The sequence below is a fragment of the Pseudophryne corroboree genome, chromosome 3 (genome assembly GCF_028390025.1).
Source record: "Pseudophryne corroboree isolate aPseCor3 chromosome 3, aPseCor3.hap2, whole genome shotgun sequence".
Lineage (NCBI taxonomy): Eukaryota > Metazoa > Chordata > Amphibia > Anura > Myobatrachidae > Pseudophryne > Pseudophryne corroboree.
The window spans coordinates 496,279,355-496,299,244 of NC_086446.1; the positions used below are offsets into that span (position 1 = coordinate 496,279,355).

A 19,890-nucleotide genomic window follows, 5' to 3' on the forward strand; every position below is an offset into this window, starting at 1 on the left:
ACCAGTAACAAAGCGCTGCTGCGGCTCTCTCCTTCACTGAGAGACTGTGACCTGTTTGTATATGAGGGAGGGAGGGACGGACCCTCCTCCCTCCTTCGTGTGCGGGTGGCCAGAATCGTTCCTTATGACGGGCGGGTCACGGGAGCGCTGGTGTGCGGCTGCGGCATGACATACAATGAGTCATTGTGACTCATTCATGTAATGCCGGCCAGCGGCTGTGGGCCCTTGAGTGCGGCGGGGCCCCAGTGCAATGCACTGCCTGCCCCGCCAGTAGTTCCGCCCCTGACTATAGTAATAATAGATGATTATGGAGCCTTATGTTAAATTTGGAAGTAAATGTGTTTTTATGCTTACAAATGACTGCCTATTCCGTGAACCATCAATTTTGTCTTAAACAAAAATTTCAGTGTTCTAATATCTGTTAAATATATCACTGCAGTGACAGTGTTAATTCTGGTGCTTGTTTTTTGAGAGGGAATGTGCTACTGCAGAATAGTAACATAGTCACATAACATAGTAATTGAGATTGAATAGAGGCAAAATGCCCATCGTGTTCAACCTGTATTCTGTATTAAGTTGAGTTAATTATAATGTACCTGCTGAGTAATGTTTTATGACTAGTTAACAAATATAAATCATGTTACACCCGAATTATCAACGTCAATATTTTAAATATTATAACCTTGGATATAATTTTCAATCAGAAATGTATCCAATCCTTTTTTAAATGCATTTACAGAGTCCGCCATTACCACCTTCCCTGGCAGGGAATTCCAAATCCTTATTGCCCTAACAGTGAAGAACCCTTTCCTCCATTGCGTATGGAATTTTCTATCCTCCAGCCTCAGCGAGTGCCCACGTGTCCTAAACAGAGTTCTTTTAATAAATAATTCCTCTGATAACTCTTTGTAATGTCCCTTTACATATTTAAAGATATTAATAATGTCTCCTCTTAGATGCCTCTTTTCCAGTGTATACATATTCAACCTAGTAAGCCTTTCCTCGTAATCCAGTCCCTCTAGCGCTTTAATCAATTTAGTAGCTTGCCTTTGAACCCTTTCGAGTTCACCAATAAACTTTTTTATACAGTGGTGCCCAAAACTGAACACAATATTCCAGTTGCAGATGTACCAATGATTTGTACAGCGGCAGGATTACATCCTCGTCCCTTGTCTCAATTCCCCGTTTTATGCACGCTAGCTCCTTACTTGCATTCTTTACTGCGCTTTGACATTGTATACGGTTATTAAGCCTATTATCAATGAGTACCCCCAAATCTTTTTCCAATACTGTTACCCCTAGACTTTCCCCATTTAATATGTAGGATGCAAGTTTGTTTTTAGTTACGAAATGCTTAACCTTGCATTTTTCTATATTGAACCTCATTCTCCATTTAGACGCCCAGATTTCAAGTTTAGATAAATAATTCTGCAGGGACTCCACATCTATTTCTGAATTAATTACCCTACAGAGTTTAGTATCATCTGCAAAGATTGACACTGTGCCTTCCAGGCCTATTTCTAGGTCATTGATAAATATGTTGGACAGTAGTGCCCCGAGCACAGACCCTTGTGGTATTCCGCTGACTACTAGTGTCCAGCTTGAGGACTTCCCGTTGACCACTACTCGCTGTACCCTGTTATCCAGCCAGTTACTTATCCATGTACAAACAGTTTTTCCTAGGCCAAGCTCCTTTAATTTGATGATCAGTCTCCTGTGAGGCACTGTATCGAAGGATTTTGCAAAATCTAAGTAGACCACAACTACTGCTTTACCCTGGTCAAGATTGTCGCTCACTTCCTCATAGAAGCTAACTAAGTTAGTTTGACATGATCTGTCTCTCACAAACCCATGCTGGTTATTGCTAATAATCTTAGTGGTCTGTAGATACTCCTGTATGCTATCCCTTAGAATTCCTTCCAATATTTTCCCCACTATAGATGTCAAACTATCCAGTCTGTAGTTACCCGGATGATTTTTAGATCCCTTTTTAAATAATGGCACTACCTCAGCTATGCGCCAATCCTTCGGTACCATGCCTGATCTAATTGAACTATTGAAAATCAAGTATAGGGGTCTTGCTAGTTGTGATCTAAGCTCCATAAGAACCCTCAGGTGAAGTCCATCAGGACCAGGTGATTTATTGATCTTAATTTTGCTTAGTCTCTCCCGGACTACTTCTTCACTTAAACAAGTATCTAACCATGAATCATTACTGTCACTCTCTGATGAAAAAAATTGTTCAATATTTCCGCTTTTATTTCATCATCATCATTTATCAATACTCCAAATTCATCTTTTATTGGACCTATGTTCTCCTTTTTTAACATTTTACTGTTCATGTATTTTAAAAAAACTTTTTTGAATTGGTTTTACTCTCTATAGCAATTTGCATTTCGTTTTCCATTTTAGCTGCTCTTACTGCTTTTTTGCATTTTTTCTTGCATTCCTTGTAATATTGGAATGACTCCTCCTTTCCATTAGATTTAAATGCTTTGAAAGCATGCTTCTTTTTATCCATTTCTGCGTTGACCTTCTTGTTAAGCCACATTGGCTTGCGTTTAGTACTCCTGCGTTTACTGCCCATGGGAATACATTTGTGAATATTGCTATCTAGCAACCCTTGTAAAGCATCCCACATTTCCGAAGTGTTCTTGCTTTGAAACAAAACTTCCCACTAAATGTCGTTAAGTGCACATCTCAGCATACTGAAATTAGCCTCCCTAAAATTAAATGTTTTGGTTGAACCCTTATAGCTATGTTTCCTGAAACTGATATTGAATGTGATCATATAGTGATCACTGTTACCCAAAGTCTCCCCAACTTTAGTGTTTGATATAATGTCTACATTATTAGTAATTACTATATCCAGAGTAGTTTTACCCCTAGTTGGGTCCTCGACTAATTGAGACAAGTAGTGATCCTTTAACATATTTAAGAACCTGTTACCTCTAGCTTTAACACATGAAATGTTACTCCAATTTATATCAGGATAATAAAAACCCCCAATCACTAGGATGTCCCCCAATACCGCAGCCCTTTCGATTTGCTGCAAGAGTTGTTCTTCCTCATGTATGGTAATATCCGGGTGTTTGTAGCATGTGCCTATGACTAGTTTTTTTGCATCAATTCCCCCACTTGAGATTTCAACCCATAGTGACTCCACATTATCGACAATCCCCTCATAAATAACCTCCTTTAAGTATGGTTTAAGAGATGGTTTAACATAAAGACATACACCTCCTCCTCTTTTGCTTGCCCTGTCCCTCCTGAAAAGAGAATACCCCTCCAAGTTTGCAACCCAGTCGTGCGAGTTGTCCCACTATGTTTCCGTAATACCTATAATATACTCCGCCTTTGATGCTAACAATTCCAATACCCCCATTTTACCTGCTAGGCTTCATTTTAGTTTAGCGGTTCCCTTTTCCATTTGTTTTTTTTAAAGGTATCCTATCTAGTGATGAGCGGGTTCGGATCCTCTGGATCCGAACCCGCCCGAACTTCACCTTTTTTTTCACGGGTCCGAGCGACTCGGATCCTTCCGCCTTGCTCGGTTAACCCGAGCGCGCCCGAACGTCATCATCCCGCTGTCGGATTCTCGCGAGATTCGGATTCTATATAAGGAGCCGCGCGTCGCCGCCATTTTCACACGTGCATTGAGATTGATAGGGAGAGGACGTGGCTGGCGTCCTCTCCGTTATAGTAGAAAAGACTGAGTGACTTAGTTATAATTGTGGGGAGGATTGGGGACGGGGAGCAGCTGTTAGGGAGTACAGTGCAGGGTTTTGATTATACCACCAGTGAGTTTAATCCGTTGTTTCTCTGCCTGAAAAAAAAATGCTCCACCATATCTGTGCTCACTCAGTGTGCTGCACTGCTGCATATATATGTGCTGAGTGCACTGCTCACACTGCCTAATTGTGGGGACTGGGGAGCAGTTATAGCAGGAGTACAGTGCACAGTTTTGCTGACAGTGACCACCAGTCCAGTATACGTTTGTCTGCCTGAAAAACACTCCTGTGGTGGCTCCTTTTTTCTTCATACTAGTTTAGCAGTCTGCTGACAGTGTCCACCAGGTCTGTTATTATTATACAGTATATTATATATATATATAGCAGTACGGTAGGCCACGGCTGTACCTACCTCTGTGTCGTCAGTGCACTCGTCGTCCATAAGTAATATAATACTATACTATAGTATCCATCCATCTACATTGTATACCTGTGGTGGCTTTTTTTTTTCTTCATACTAGTTTAGCAGTCTGCTGACAGTGTCCACCAGGTCCGTTATTATTATTATACAGTATATTATAAATATATATATATATAGCAGTACGGTAGGCCACGGCTGTACCTACCTCTGTGTCGTCAGTGCACTCGTCGTCCATAAGTAATATAATACTATACTATCCATCCATCTACATTGTATACCTGTGGTGGGTTTTTTTTTCTTCATACTAGTTTAGCAGTCTGCTGACAGTGTCCACCAGGTCCGTTATTATTATTATACAGTATATTATATATATATATATAGCAGTACGGTAGGCCACGGCTGTACCTACCTCTGTGTCGTCAGTGCACTCGTCGTCCATAAGTAATATAATACTATACTATCCATCCATCTACATTGTATACCTGTGGTGGTTTTTTTTTTCTTCATACTAGTTTAGCAGTCTGCTGACAGTGTCCACCAGGTCCGTTATTATTATACAGTATATTATATATATATATATATATATAGCAGTACGGTAGGCCACGGCTGTACCTACCTCTGTGTCGTCAGTGCACTCGTCGTCCATAAGTAATATAGTACTATACTATAGTATCCATCCATCTACATTGTATACCTGTGGTGGCTTTTTTTTTCTTCATACTAGTTTAGCAGTCTGCTGACAGTGTCCACCAGGTCCGTTATTATTATTATACAGTATATTATATATATATATATATATATATATATATATAGCAGTACGGTAGGCCACGGCTGTACCTACCTCTGTGTCGTCAGTGCACTCGTCGTCCATAAGTAATATAATACTATACTATCCATCCATCTACATTGTATACCTGTGGTGGGTTTTTTTTTCTTCATACTAGTTTAGCAGTCTGCTGACAGTGTCCACCAGGTCCGTTATTATTATACAGTATATTATATATATATATATATATATATATAGCAGTACGGTAGGCCACGGCTGTACCTACCTCTGTGTCGTCAGTGCACTCGTCGTCCATAAGTAATATAATACTATAGTATCCATCCATCTACATTGTATACCTGTGGTGGCTTTTTGTTGTGCGCATTAAAATATGGAGAACAAAAATGTGGAGGTTAAAAAAATAGGGAAAGATCAAGATCCACTTCCACCTCGTGCTGAAGCTGCTGCCACTAGTCATGGCCGAGACAATGAAATGCCATCAACGCCGTCTGCCAAGGCCGATGCCCAATGTCATAGTACAGAGCATGTAAAATCCAAAACACAAAAGATCAGTAAAAAAATGACCCAAAAATCAAAATTAAAAGCGTCTGAGGAGAAGCGTAAACTTGCCAATATGCCATTTACGACACGGAGTGGCAAGGAACGGCTGAGGCCCTGGCCTATGTTCATGGCTAGTGGTTCAGCTTCACATGAGGATGGAAGCACTCATCCTCTCGCTAGAAAAAAGAAAAGATTTAAGCTGGCAAAAGCACAGCAAAGAACTGTGCGTTCTTCGAAATCACAAATCCCCAAGGAGAGTCCAATTGTGTCGGTTGCGATGCCTGACCTTCCCAACACTGGACGGGAAGAGCTTGCGCCTTCCACCATTTGCACGCCCCCTGCAAGTGCTGGAAGGAGCACCCGCAGTCCAGTTCCTGATAGTCAAATTGAAGATGTCAGTGTTGAAGTACACCAGGATGAGGATATGGGTGTTGCTGGCGCTGGGGAGGAAATTGACAAGGAGGATTCTGATGGTGAGGTGGTTTGTTTAAGTCAGGCACCCGGGGAGACACCTGTTGTCCGTGGTAGGAATATGGCCATTGACATGCCTGGTCAAAATACAAAAAAAATCAGCTCTTCAGTGTGAAATTATTTCAACAGAAATGCAGACAACTGGTGTCAAGCCGTGTGTTGCCTTTGTCAAGCTGTAATAAGTAGGGGTAAGGACGTTAACCACCTCGGAACATCCTCCCTTATACGTCACCTGCAGCGCATTCATAATAAGTCAGTGACAAGTTCAAAAACTTTGGGCGACAGCGGAAGCAGTCCACTGACCAGTAAATCCCTTCCTCTTGTAACAAGCTCCCGCAAACCACACCACCAACTCCCTCAGTGTCAATTTCCTCCTTACCCAGGAAAGCCAATAGTCCTGCAGGCCATGTCACTGGCAAGTCTGACGAGTCCTCTCCTGCCTGGGATTCCTCCGATGCATCCTTGAGTGTAACGCCTACTGCTGCTGGCGCTGTTGTTGCTGCTGGGAGTCGATCGTCATCCCAGAGGGGAAGTCGGAAGACCACTTGTACTACTTCCAGTAAGCAATTGACTGTCCAACAGTCCTTTGCGAGGAAGATAAAATATCACAGCAGTCATCCTGTTGCAAAGCGGATAACTCAGGCCTTGACAACTATGTTGGTGTTAGACGTGCGTCCAGTATCCGCCGTTAGCTCACGGGGAACTAGAGAATTGCTTGAGGTAGTGTGCCCCCGTTACCAAATACCATCTAGGTTCGACTTCTCTAGGCAGGCGATACCGAGAATGTACAAGGACGTCAGAAAAAGAGTCACCAGTGTCCTAAAAAATGCAGTTGTACCCAATGTCCACTTAACCACGGACATGTGGACAAGTGGAGCAGGGCAGACTCAGGACTATATGACTGTGACAGCCCACTGGGTAGATGTATTGCCTCCCGCTGCAAGAACAGCAGCGGCGGCACCAGTAGCAGCATCTCGCAAACGCCAACTCATTCCTAGGCAGGCTACGCTTTGTATCACCGCTTTCCAGAATACGCACACAGCTGAAAACCTCTTACGGCAACTGAGGAAGATCATCGCAGAATGGCTTACCCCAATTGGACTCTCCTGGGGATTTGTGGCATCGGACAACACCAGCAATATTGTGCGTGCATTACATCTGGGCAAATTCCAGCACGTCCCATGTTTTGCACATACCTTGAATTTGGTGGTGCAGAATTATTTAAAAAACGACAGGGGCGTGCAAGAGATGCTGTCGGTGGCCAGAAGAATTGCGGGCCACTTTCGGCGTGCAGGCACCGCGTACAGAAGACTGGAGCACCACCAAAAACACCTGAACCTGCCCTGCCATCATCTGAAGCAAGAGGTGGTAACGAGGTGGAATTCAACCCTCTATATGCTTCAGAGGATGGAGGAGCAGCAAAAGGCCATTCAAGCCTATACATCTGCCCATGATATAGGCAAAGGAGGTGGAATGCACCTGTCTCAAGTGCAGTGGAGAATGATTTCAACGTTGTGCAAGGTTCTGCAACCTTTTGAACTTGCCACACGTGAAGTCAGTTCAGACACTGCCAGCCTGAGTCAGGTCATTCCCCTCATCAGGCTTTTGCAGAAGAAGCTGGAGGCATTGAAGGAGGAGCTAAAACAGAGCGATTCCGCTAGGCATGTGGGACTTGTGGATGGAGCCCTTCATACGCTTAACCAGGATTCACGGGTGGTCAATCTGTTGAAATCAGAGCACTACATTTTGGCCACCGTGCTCGATCCTAGATTTAAAACTACGTTGGATCTTTCCAGCAGACACAAGTCTGCAGAGGTTCAAAGACCTGCTGGTGAGAAAATTGTCAAGTCAAGCGGAACGCGACCCGTCAACATCTCCTCCTTCACATTCTCCCGCAACTGGGGGTGCGAGGAAAATGCTACGAATTCCGAGCCCACCCGCTGGCGGTGATGCAGGGCAGTCTGGAGCGAGTGCTAACATCTGGTCCGGACTGAAGGACCTGCCAACGATTACTGACATGTCGTCTACTGTCACTGCATATGATTCTCTCACCATTGAAAGAATGGTGGAGGATTATATGAGTGACCGCATCCAAGTAGGCACGTCAGACAGTCCGTACGTATACTGGCAGGAAAAAGAGGCAATTTGGAGGCCCTTGCACAAACTGGCTTTATTCTACCTAAGTTGCCCTCCCTCCAGTGTGTACTCCGAAAGAGTGTTTAGTGCCGCCACTCACCTTGTCAGCAATCGGCATACGAGGTTACTTCCAGAAAATGTGGAGAAGATGATGTTCATTAAAATGAATTATAATCAATTCCTCCGTGGAGACATTCACCAGCAATTGCCTCCAGAAAGTACACGGGGACCTGAGATTGTGGGTTCCAGTGGGGACGAATTAATAATCTGTGAGGAGGGGGATGTAGACAGTGAAAGGGGTGAGGAATCGGAGGATGATGATGAGGTGGACATCTTGCCTCTGTAGAGCCAATCTGTGCAAGGAGAGATTGATTACTTCTTTTTTGGTGGGGGCCCAAACCAACCAGTCATTTCAGTCACAGTCGTGTGGCAGACCCTGTCGCTGAAATGATGGGTTCGTTAAAGTGTGCATGTCCTGTTTATACAACATAAGGGTGGGTGGGAGGGCCCAGGGACAATTCCATCTTGCACCTCTTTTTTCTTTCATTTTTCTTTGCGTCATGTGCTGTTTGGGGAGTATTTTTTTGAAGGGCCATCCTGCGTGACACTGCAGTGCCACTCCTAGATGGGCCAGGTGTTTGTGTCGGCCACTAGGGTCGCTTAGCTTAGTCACACAGCTACCTCATTGCGCCTCTTTTTTTCTTTGCGTCATGTGCTGTTTGAGGAGTATTTTTTTGAAGGGCCATCCTGCGTGACACTGCAGTGCCACTCCTAGATGGGCCAGGTGTTTGTGTCGGCCACTAGGGTCGCTTAGCTTAGTCACACAGCTACCTCATTGCGCCTCTTTTTTTCTTTGCGTCATGTGCTGTTTGGGGAGTATTTTTTTGAAGGGCCATCCTGCCTGACACTGCAGTGCCACTCCTAGATGGGCCAGGTGTTTGTGTCGGCCACTAGGGTCGCTTAGCTTAGTCACACAGCTACCTCATTGCGCCTCTTTTTTTCTTTGCGTCATGTGCTGTTTGGGGAGTATTTTTTGGAAGGGCCATCCTGCGTGACACTGCAGTGCCACTCCTAGATGGGCCAGGTGTTTGTGTCGGCCACTAGGGTCGCTTAGCTTAGTCACACAGCTACCTCATTGCGCCTCTTTTTTTTCTTTGCGTCATGTGCTGTTTGGGGAGTATTTTTTTGAAGGGCCATCCTGTCTGACACTGCAGTGCCACTCCTAGATGGGCCAGGTGTTTGTGTCGGCCACTTGGGTCGCTGAGCTTAGTCACACAGCTACCTCATTGCACCTCTTTTTTTCTTTGCGTCATGTGCTGTTTGGGGAGTATTTTTTTGAAGGGACATCCTGCCTGACACTGCAGTGCCACTCCTAGATGGGCCAGGTGTTTGTGTCGGCCACTTGTGTCGCTTAGCTTAGCCATCCAGCAAATTTTAGGACTAAAAATAATATTTTGAGGTGTGAGGTGTTCAGAATAGACTGGAAATGAGTGGAAATTATGGTTATTGAGGTTAATAATACTATGGGATCAAAATGACCCCCAAATTCTATGATTTAGGCTGTTTTTTTAGGGTTTTTTGAAAAAAACACCCGAATCCAAAACACACCCGAATCCGACAAAAAAAATTCGGTGAGGTTTTGCCAAAACGCGTTCGAACCCAAAACACGGCCGCGGAACCGAACCCAAAACCAAAACACAAAACCCGAAAAATTTCCGGTGCACATCACTAATCCTATCATGGTTTACTAGTGCCTCCCTAGAGTTACTCTTACCGACTGTCCTTCTCGCTCCCTCTCCATCCCCACCATACTTAATACTGCCCACCTTACTCTTCTCTTTGATCAACCCAATGTTTCCGTCTAAATTCTCCGCCCCGACACAAGTATTTTCCCTTATGCTCCGTACATAATTTTCTATATGCTGTAATGATGACACATATTTGTTGTTAGTTAATGTTTTGGCAATACCTTTGTTAATATCCTTTTTATAACCCATGTAAATACCCTTGCCCTTGATGGCTGCTCTTTCCATCCCCCCTTCTCCACCCCCATTTAGCTCACTACCACCATCCTTACTATTCTCACTGAATGACCCATAGTTTCTAGCTAAACCCTCCTCCCAGACTCCTAGTTTAAAAGCTCCTTCAACCTACTAACCATTCTTCCCCTCCTCATTCAGTGCAATCCATCACATCAAAAAAGATGGCACCTGACTGAGAAGTCCGCCCAGTGTTCCAGGAACACAACCCCCTCCTTCCTACACCAGTCTCTAAACCACACAATTACTTCCCTGATCTCCCTCTGTCTCCCTGGGCTAGTGCATGGCACTGGTAATATTTCGGAGAATATTACCTTAGATGTCCTTTCTTTCAGTTTCTGGCCTAAGTGCCTATAATCTTTCTTAAGGACATCCCAATACCTTCCTACTGTAGGTACCCATTGTGGTTTAAACCAGGGCCCAAACTAGGATTTTCGGCACCCAGGGCAAGGCAGTAATTTGTTGCCCCCCCTGGTAGTGGGCAAGGGTTATCATGTCATAACTAGAGATCTATGTACTACACTAAGCCTTGGAGAGAGATACATTACTAGCCAATCAGCTCCTAATACCCCTTTCAGACATACGACCCGGGAATTTTCCTGCTCAGTCCTGGGTTTTTCACCTCTGAAAAATTGTGTGTTTTTGCTGGGAGCCCATTTCACACTACACCTGAGACCTGGGAAATTCCCGGGTCAACCCCTTTCAGACATAAGTCTGGCCTGCCCTGGCAGCCAGGGCAGACCAGCTACTTTCATGTCACACACACACACACACACACACACACACACACACACACACACACACACACACACACCACACTCGTGCATGTCTTACACACACACATGCCAAATTCATATACATACATACATTCACACACACACACACACACTCACCACAAAAGGCCACCTCTCTGTTTTCCGCCTGCTTCAACTATTTACTGCAGGATGGACTACAGCAGTCGGCACTCCACTCCGGCCCCCTCCAGGCAGCCCTGCCCCTTCCACAAGTACACACGCCAATCAGGTGAGACCTGGGAGCAAATTCCCGGGTCGCACCTTTCAGACCTAAGCCAGGTTGTCTACCCGGGACTTAAGTTTCAGGAAAAACCCTGGTCATTGCAGGGTCGGCAACCCAGCAATGTGTTCCCAGGTTGAGGCCTTTCAGACATGCCAAAATCCCGGGTTGATGTGCGTTCATGTGCAAAAACCTGGGATTTTGGAGGATGCCTGAAAGGGATATAACTGTCATTTTTCAAACACTGCTTGTAACATGGCAGTTAGGAGCTGATTGGCTGGTACTTTATGTCTCTCCACTTTATCTCTCTCTACGGCTTAGTATATAGACCACCTAATTCTGATTCAAGTGATATGCTCTATTGGTGAGAAATTGGCTTAAGGAAAGTTGGGATGTACCCGGTCATAAGGAGTTTTCCTGTGTCTGCCTAATAAAACATATTCCTCCTGCACAATAGTATATTTATTTCATTATCAAAGTCAGTTATAACAAGTTTGCCTAAATTAGCAAAATAGCAGTGATTGCGCAGAAACATGTGACGCACATGTGTCAGAGGTCAGGCTTGATTCATTACAGAGTGTAAAGCCGCCTACACACAGTGCGATACAGGCTAACGGCCGATATTGACTATATTGTGGCCAGTGTCATGAACCTCCGATATAGTCAATATTGGACGTGCCTGCCTTGCGATGCTGATCCCATGGGACCTTGCATCAGCATCGCAAGGTATTTTCACACGGTGCAAAATGCGCTGTGTTTTCTACCGATATGGATATACAGTCCTTAACATTAGATACTGTACATCTCACCGTGTGTAGGCCCTTTAACAACAATATGGAATCAGCCCTGAGACCTTCAGAAACTGCTGTGCTCCCACTGAAATGTTCCATATAATGTGTTATTTCCTGCCAACCAAGCTGAATACCAAATTAACAACAATAATGTCCCAATAAGCAACTACTGGGTCAGACCTGATTACATAGATCCAACATAAAGCTCTCCTTTAGAAGTAATGGCAGCTGCACCTTTGTTGCTAGAAAATGCCACACCCTGGCACATAACCAAATATCAGTCAATTTACAAGCATAAGGGAATAAAGACATCCCACCAACAGCAGCAAATCGGGACAGCCGGTATAACGTACTGTGACAACATATTATGAGAGTATTTCTGCAAAAGGTGACAATGAGCCTGACATAGATGTGCGCACATGCTGTCACAGCTATGATTCAATATGCAGCTGCTGAGTGAAAGTAAGAAAATGTTGCATCCGCAGGGATTTGTACCGAGAGGCCCACTCAAGGCGCCTGAGATCCGCCACTTGTGTATGAAGATGCAGACATCGGACGCACATCAGCCAATAATAAACATTCAGAGTAACCCTATAGTTGTGCAGCAACAGGAAGTAAAATGCAGGCACCATTGTAACTGCACATGGCAAGTTGTGACACCAGTGGTGGAACTAGTAAGTGATGGGCCCAGGTGGGGAAGTGGGGGAATGTAATAACTAGAAGTTTTTGTTAACTATAGCAAAATATTGAAGGTGCCCCAATGCTTATAGAAAGAGAACAATCTCCCCAGCAGTTGTCCATATTACTGTATGTCGCAATGTTTATTTTATGCTCCATAGTAGTTTCTTTGTTAGTTTTATGCCCATAGTAGTGCACAAGTTCACATTATGTCATAGAGTGCCCCTAATGTACTATTATGCTATACAGAGCCCCAGTTCACATTATGTTCCTTTTTAGTACGCTACATCCAGTTAATTATGTTTCCACATTGTAATGTCCACAATTCAATATTATGCCATACAGTGCCCTAGTTCAAGTTATGCCACATTGTGGTTCCTCCAGTTTGCTTTTATTATACACAGTGCCCCAGTTAACATTAAACCACATTGTAGTGGTCCCAGTTTATTATTATGCCACATTTTAGCTGCCACAGTTCACATTATACCCCATAGTGCTCCAGTTCACAGTATGCCACATTTTAGTGCCCCGAGTTTGCATTATGTTACAAAGTAACAATTCATTATTATGCCACCCCCAGTATACATTATGCCAAATTGTAATGTGGCAAGTGGTGGGTGGAACTGTCACTTCAGTGGAGAGTATGCCTGTCTGGTTCTTCATGAGGAGTGCAGGGACATCAGACACTGTGGTAATTCAGATGGCTAAGCTTAAGGAGCTGGCATTGTCTAGGGGTTCCTATGAGAGAGGAGAACCCAGGACAAAGGGCCTTGTGCCTCCATCCTAATCCAGCACTGTGCTGTTGTTAGCTGGGTGCAGGGGAGGCACCAGTAGGCTCCAGAGATGGGCCTTCTAAGCCTCCGGGCCCCATAGCAATGACACCCCCTGCAGCTATGCATAATCATGCACAATTTAGACAAAATGGGGTAAATTTACTAAGATCGAATGAACTCAGCCAATGCAATTTTGACATCAAACGCAACATCGGAAATTTACTAAACACAAAACTCGGTAGAGTTTGAACCATTCAATGTGAAAAACTCATATGTAAACACATCAAACTCAGTAGAGAACACCTGTTCGGACAAATAGACCATCGATCAAACTTGGATACATTTCTCCATAGTCATCAATAGAAGGTGGAAATTTACTAAGGATTTCTATTTGCAGTTGTGGTCGTAATTAACACAAGGAGGAAATTTACTAAGGATTTCTATTTGCAATTGTGGTTGTAATTAACACAAAATCCACCAGGCTGGAAGAGACCAGGGTCATGAAGCTGAACATGGTCAGCAGTTTGTGCAGGTGCCACGGAGGCTGCACAGGCATTGTTTATTTAGGGGGAATATTAACCTGAACTCATTGTCCGATGACTAGGTCATACAGATGTTCCAGCTCAATCATTTTCCATCTGTATGACCTTGTCAAACGGGCCTTAGACCCTGATACAGCACGCTCACACTCTGTCTCAGGTCTGAATAAACTCCTGGCATTGGTGCACTTTCTGGCTACTGGCAACTTTCAGTCTGTCAATGGCAGAGTGATAGGGATCTCACAGGCCACATTCTCCCATTACCTCACCCAGGTCATGGAGGCTTTGCAGCCTCATGTAGATGCCTCTATCTGCTTCCTTAGACATGAGTCACGGTGGCATTGTTATGCCAGTATGTACTGTTTTGGGTTTTCTTGCTATATGTTTCCCCACCACTAGGGGTCACAAGACCTTGTTTTGTGTTCTGTCTTGTGGTACAGGTGTCTGTAATGGTTTATAATTCTAGCATGGGCTACACCTGCATCCAGCCCTATTTAACCTGTCAAGATCCAGCATGCATTGCTGGATCATTACTGTTTCTTGCCAGTCACTACGATTCCTGTATCTTGTTCTTCTGTTTCCAGTTTGTGTTCGGTGTTCCCTGGTTCATGTTGTTCCACAGCTCAGCCTGCAAACCTTGCTTCTCTAATCAGCCTGCAAACCATAAGAAGATTTTTTTCCATTTGCTCAGTTTGTTATTCCAGATATCCTTTTGTCTACATTCATTTAAAACATTGGACTCCTTGGCATTTCTTCTTAGCGTTCTGTACTGTCAGATATCTGCATAATAATTTATCTGCATATCAAGTCTCCTGAACCTTTGCCTTGTTAAGTGTTATTCTGCACTCAAGTTGTCTTCAACACCCTGCCACCTGTATTTTTCAATAAAGCACTTTTTTAGATTCACAACAAACTTCTGTCACCTGTGATTTTTGCTGCACTCCAGTGAAGTTCGTAACAGGCATGCTGTCAGGGTAGTTTTCTATTGCATAGCTTGCATTCCAAATGTTGTGGGTGTGATAGATTGCATACACACACACAGCTGAGACCATCTAAAGGTAGTATATCTACCTCAACCGTCATCATGCACACAGTAGCAACATGCAGGTGGTATGTGATGAAAAACTTAAAATTATGAGTGTTGTTGTGGGTTACCCTGGCGCATGTCATAACTCCTTCATCCTTAGCTAGTCATCCCTCTATGACAAATGTGTGTGTGTGTTTTTCAGGTGATGTGGGGTATGGCTGTTTCTCATGTCTTCTGACTCCATTGTAGTGTCCAGATTTTCCTGCTGAACACAATTACAATCATGCACATTAAGTCACTTGATCAGTGATAGGAAGATGTTTTGGATAGCTGAAATCTGTTTAGCTGTCTGAGAGCCTTTTGCTGTATAGTCTTTCCAAGGCGACTCAGACTGTTCTGCTGCTGTTTTCTACACAATATCTGTGTGCAACAACATCTGCCACATGATGTTGATGTAGAAGACAGTGAGCAAGTAGAGGAGTTAGTAACATCTGGCGACAGTTTGAGTATAGATTTAGGGAGGCAAGTAAGGCATCGAGTAATACATGAACACTTCAGTGGTAAGTACATCAACCATTACTAAATTTTTACAAAGTACTGATAATATTGTACTATTATACTGGTCTATTGTCCCAAACAAATGTGGAAAAAGTTGGTCATGTGCTATTAAGTAACTTACAACATATGTGTTTTTTGTTTTGTTAATGTTACAGTATTCTATGACAATGTATTTGTAAAAATGTTTTTGAAAGATTAGTTATGTACGATATGTTTGCCATAGCAAACAATCAATTTTTGTTGTTGTTTATTAAAAATTATACCGATACATTTTCTAAAGAAGGTTTTCTATGGCCAACATATATACTTCAAAGTACAAAGTGAATTAAAAATTGGAAACATATGTACAAAAATAATGATGTATGTGCGAATAAACTATTATTGTTTGCACAAACTAGAGTCAAAGACAAACATTGGCCTTGAAATAAGTTGCAAAAGCTTTTTCTTATTTTTGGTAAATTTTTAATGCAGTTTTTGTACATTTTAGTAATTTCAAAATGACTGTTCTAAATGTGTTTGAAAATTGCGCACTTATGCCAAAAACAACTTTTATGGTAAACTGTTAAAATGCAAAATTAAATGTTAAAAAATTAGTTGATGCTGCCCATAGCAAAAAATCGTATTGTGTAAAACATTTTTCTAGCATGCATTTGTAAAATTATAGACACAATACGATTGGTTGCTATGTCAAACATCAAATATTTTTTTTTGGTATAGTTTTAAATTGGCCACATAAGAATATAATTCTTGCAACAAAAAAAAGTAACATTCATTTTTTTTTTCTTTAGATTAGGCCACTTTCGTCCAGAATCACTGTGCACCCCCTGCTCTCTAGAGGTGCTTGGGCCTGTTTCTTTTGTGTCTGTTTGCCCTAGATGACTGCCTTTGTCGTGATTGGATTGGGGTTGATGTTGGTGTTGCAGCAGACGTATGGAATGACATCAGGTTTTGTACATATGTAGCAATTGTGGCGTTCAGATCCCTGGTGGCTTCTGCCTGTGCCTCCATCATCCGGACCATACTTTGCTGGTTTACAAGATTAGCCTCCATTATCCGCAGGACACGATCCTGGAAATTGTTGAAGTCATTATGCATGTCTTGTAAGGTTCTGTTCATTTCCCTATTATAATAGTTTTGCTGGCTGGCAGAACGGTACGCTTAATTTGTGTGATTGGCCAAACTCGCCATATTCTGCACTTGCTTCCTCAGCAGATCCTGGTTTCCAATTGCTGGGATGCCCGGTTGGTACAGAAATTTTGCTCCTGGCTTGATAGTTGAGTTGTAGGGCTGTATTGTGTAGGTGGAGTTGTCTGCCTTGGTGGCATTTGCAGAGGGGCAGAAATTGGCGTAAGGTTGTGAGTGAAGATGTCCCCTGCATCCTGCTCCTCCAGTGTGGCAGCAGGCTGCTGAATATCCTCCACTGTAAGTGATAAAATCTTTTTAGTATATTAAAATAACACAATTGCATGACTCATGCGTATTGTTTTATGTATGTCCTATATTGACAGAAGGATACAAAAATGTGTAGCGGTGTTGCGCTCCATACCACCCAAACAAAATCTGAGTAGCATATAACTTGTCCATGATTCAAAAGTACACAATGGCCCTCATTCCGAGTTGTTCGCTCGTTGCCGAATTTCGCTATATTGCGATTAGTCGCTTACTGCGCATGCGCAATGTTCGCAGAGCGCATGCGCTTAGTTATTTTACTCAAAAGTTAGGTATTTTACTCACGGCATTACGAGGATTTTTTTTCTACGTTCTGGTGATCGGAGTGTGATTGACAGGAAGTGGGTGTTTCTGGGCGGAAACTGGCCGTTTTATGGGTGTGTGTGAAAAAACGCTGCAGTTTCTGGGAAAAACGCGGGAGTGGCTGGAGAAACGGGGGAGTGCCTGGGCGAACGCTGGGTGTGTTTGTGACGTCAAACCAGGAACGAAACTGACGGAACTGATCGCAGTGGCAGAGTAAGTGTCGAGCTACTCAGAAACTGCTAAGAAATTTCTATTCGCAATTTTGCGAATCTTTCGTTCGCAATTCTGCTAAGCTAAGATACACTCCCAGAGGGCGGCGGCTTAGCGTGTGCAATGCTGCTAAAAGCAGCTAGCGAGCGAACAACTCGGAATGAGGGCCGGTATGTGGTGTTTTTTCTATGGCCCACATCTCCACTTTACAGTTCATAAGATAATACTAATGTTGGCCTTTCATTAAATTCCAACATTTGTTTGATGGTGACCACACACACACACACACACACACACACACACACACACACACACACACACACACAATAGTTCCAAATGTATCCATTGTATGTGCAAATCCAGCACTGACTATGATTTTGAGCAATGGCCAATGGGGGTCATTCCGAGTTGATTGCACACTGCCAATTTTCACTGCGCTGTGATCAGGTCTCTACTGCGAATGCGTATGCACCGAAATGCGCTCGTGCGTCATACGGGTACAATGCGGAGCTATGGATTTAACGAAGAATCCAAATGCACAGCCGGTCAACTGACCGTTTTCTGGGAGTTGTAGGGAAAACGCAGGCGTGTCCGGGCGTTTGGAGGGCGGGTGTGTGACATAAATTCCGGCACGAAAAAGACTGAAGTGATCGCAAGGGCTGAGTAAGTTGAGACCTACTCTGAAACTGCACAAAATGTTTTTTTGCAGAGCTCGGCTGCACAGGCATTCACATACTTGCAAAGTGAAAATACACTCCCCCGTGGGTGGCGACTATGAGTTTGCACGGCTGCTAAAAACATCTAGCGAGCGATCAACTCGGAATGAAGGCCAATGTGTGGTTGGTGTTATCCCAAAATAAGGATGACATATGGAAACATATAACAACAGGGTCGGGCTGGCCCACAGGTGTACAGGGGAACCACCAGTGGGCCCCACTGCATGAGGGTCCACGCCTTCCTCTATGGATCAGTTTCCAGACTGTGCACTTGTATTATACTTAGTAGATATGTTGCATTACACTGCACAAGACAATTGTGTATTTCAATTCTCTGTGGAGGCTGGCCACACCCCCTTTGTAGGCTGGACACACCCCTAAGTATGGGCCCCCTATTACTGCATACCCCGGTGGGCCCTTCATGCCACAGTCCGACACTGTATGACAAAGTCCCTTTCCACTTATAGTGCCAAATGCACAGTGTGCCATGCTCACCTACCACCACCATTGATTGGTGTCTACTAATATGCTTAAGTGTTTTTGCACTTATTTTTTTACCAACATCACACTGCATTGATGTAAATGCATCGTCTTCAATTGTTTTAGCATGTCTCCTCCTTAACACAATTAAGGGAACTTTTTTAAAATGTGTTGGTTTGGCATTTCCATCATTAAGAAGTTTTTATTTACATTTTTTATTACTAATTTGCAAAAGTGGTATTATTATATGATAGATGTGTAAGGGTAATTTTAAAAGAACAGCCAACCCTGCTACAAATATGTAATAGTTTTTGGATAATATTTTTGTTTGGTTTCCTTTACAGGAATGTTTCTCACCTTCCAGTGGCGGAGAAGGAGTAGTCGGACATTGTGGACTCGTCAGCAGCTGCTGTGGTGGCAATGGTGACACAAAATTAATCCTCTGTGGAGGTGTCATGCGGGATGAAACCCCTAAACAAAAATATTACAAATTGGTTCTGTTTTTACCAACAACTACTGTACACAGTGAATTTTTTTTTACCTGCCACTTCTTCATCCTCTACATGCTGTACTGTAGAAGGATGGTCTTCTGTATGCCGAATGTCGGGATCCCGGCGCCCAGTATACCGGCGCCGGAATCCCGACACCCGGCATACTGACAACTATTCTCCCTCGTGGGGGTCCACGACCCCCCTGGAGGGAGAATAAAATAGTGTGGCGCGCGTAGCGCGCCACCGTGCCCGCTGCGTGGCGAGCGCAGCAAGCCCGCAAGGGGCTCCTTTGCGCTCGCCACGCTGTCGGTATGCCGGCGGTCGGGCTCCCGGCGCCGGTATGCTGGGCGCCGGGAGCCCGAGTGCCGGCATACCGTACGACACCCCTGCAGAAGGCTAGCCTGATGTGGTGGAAGATCTATTCTGAGCTGTAATATAAATGTAATTTGTTAAATGTGGTCAGAATGTTTTATAAGTTTAGATCATATTTGTCTCAATTATAAACATCTTTTCATGATATTATCATACAGTACAGCCTATGAAGTTTTTTTGGTTTTTGTTTATATTAAAGTATTTATATTTTAAACATGTTGAATATTGTTTAGTATTGCAAACCTAAAAATTTATATTTGAACTATATTTTTGCTGGGACCACACTTTGCTATTCCTGCCAACACCAATATTATTAACTATATTGGCGGTGCCACCAACAAACGAGATAGCACAAACACACTGT

General features: G+C 43.6%; 1 long non-coding RNA gene across 1 annotated transcript in view; it reads right to left on the bottom strand.

Moving 5' to 3' along the window:
* Positions 1-16,018: 16,018 nt before the first annotated feature.
* Positions 16,019-19,890, bottom strand: part of LOC135057942 (uncharacterized) — a 33,144-nt gene continuing 29,272 nt past the window's right edge. Inside the window, exons 2-3 of the long non-coding RNA XR_010244479.1 lie at positions 19,021-19,134; positions 16,019-16,925 (exon numbers count right to left, since the gene is read on the bottom strand). This is a non-coding gene — a long non-coding RNA (uncharacterized LOC135057942). The remainder of the gene's footprint in view (positions 16,926-19,020; positions 19,135-19,890) is intronic.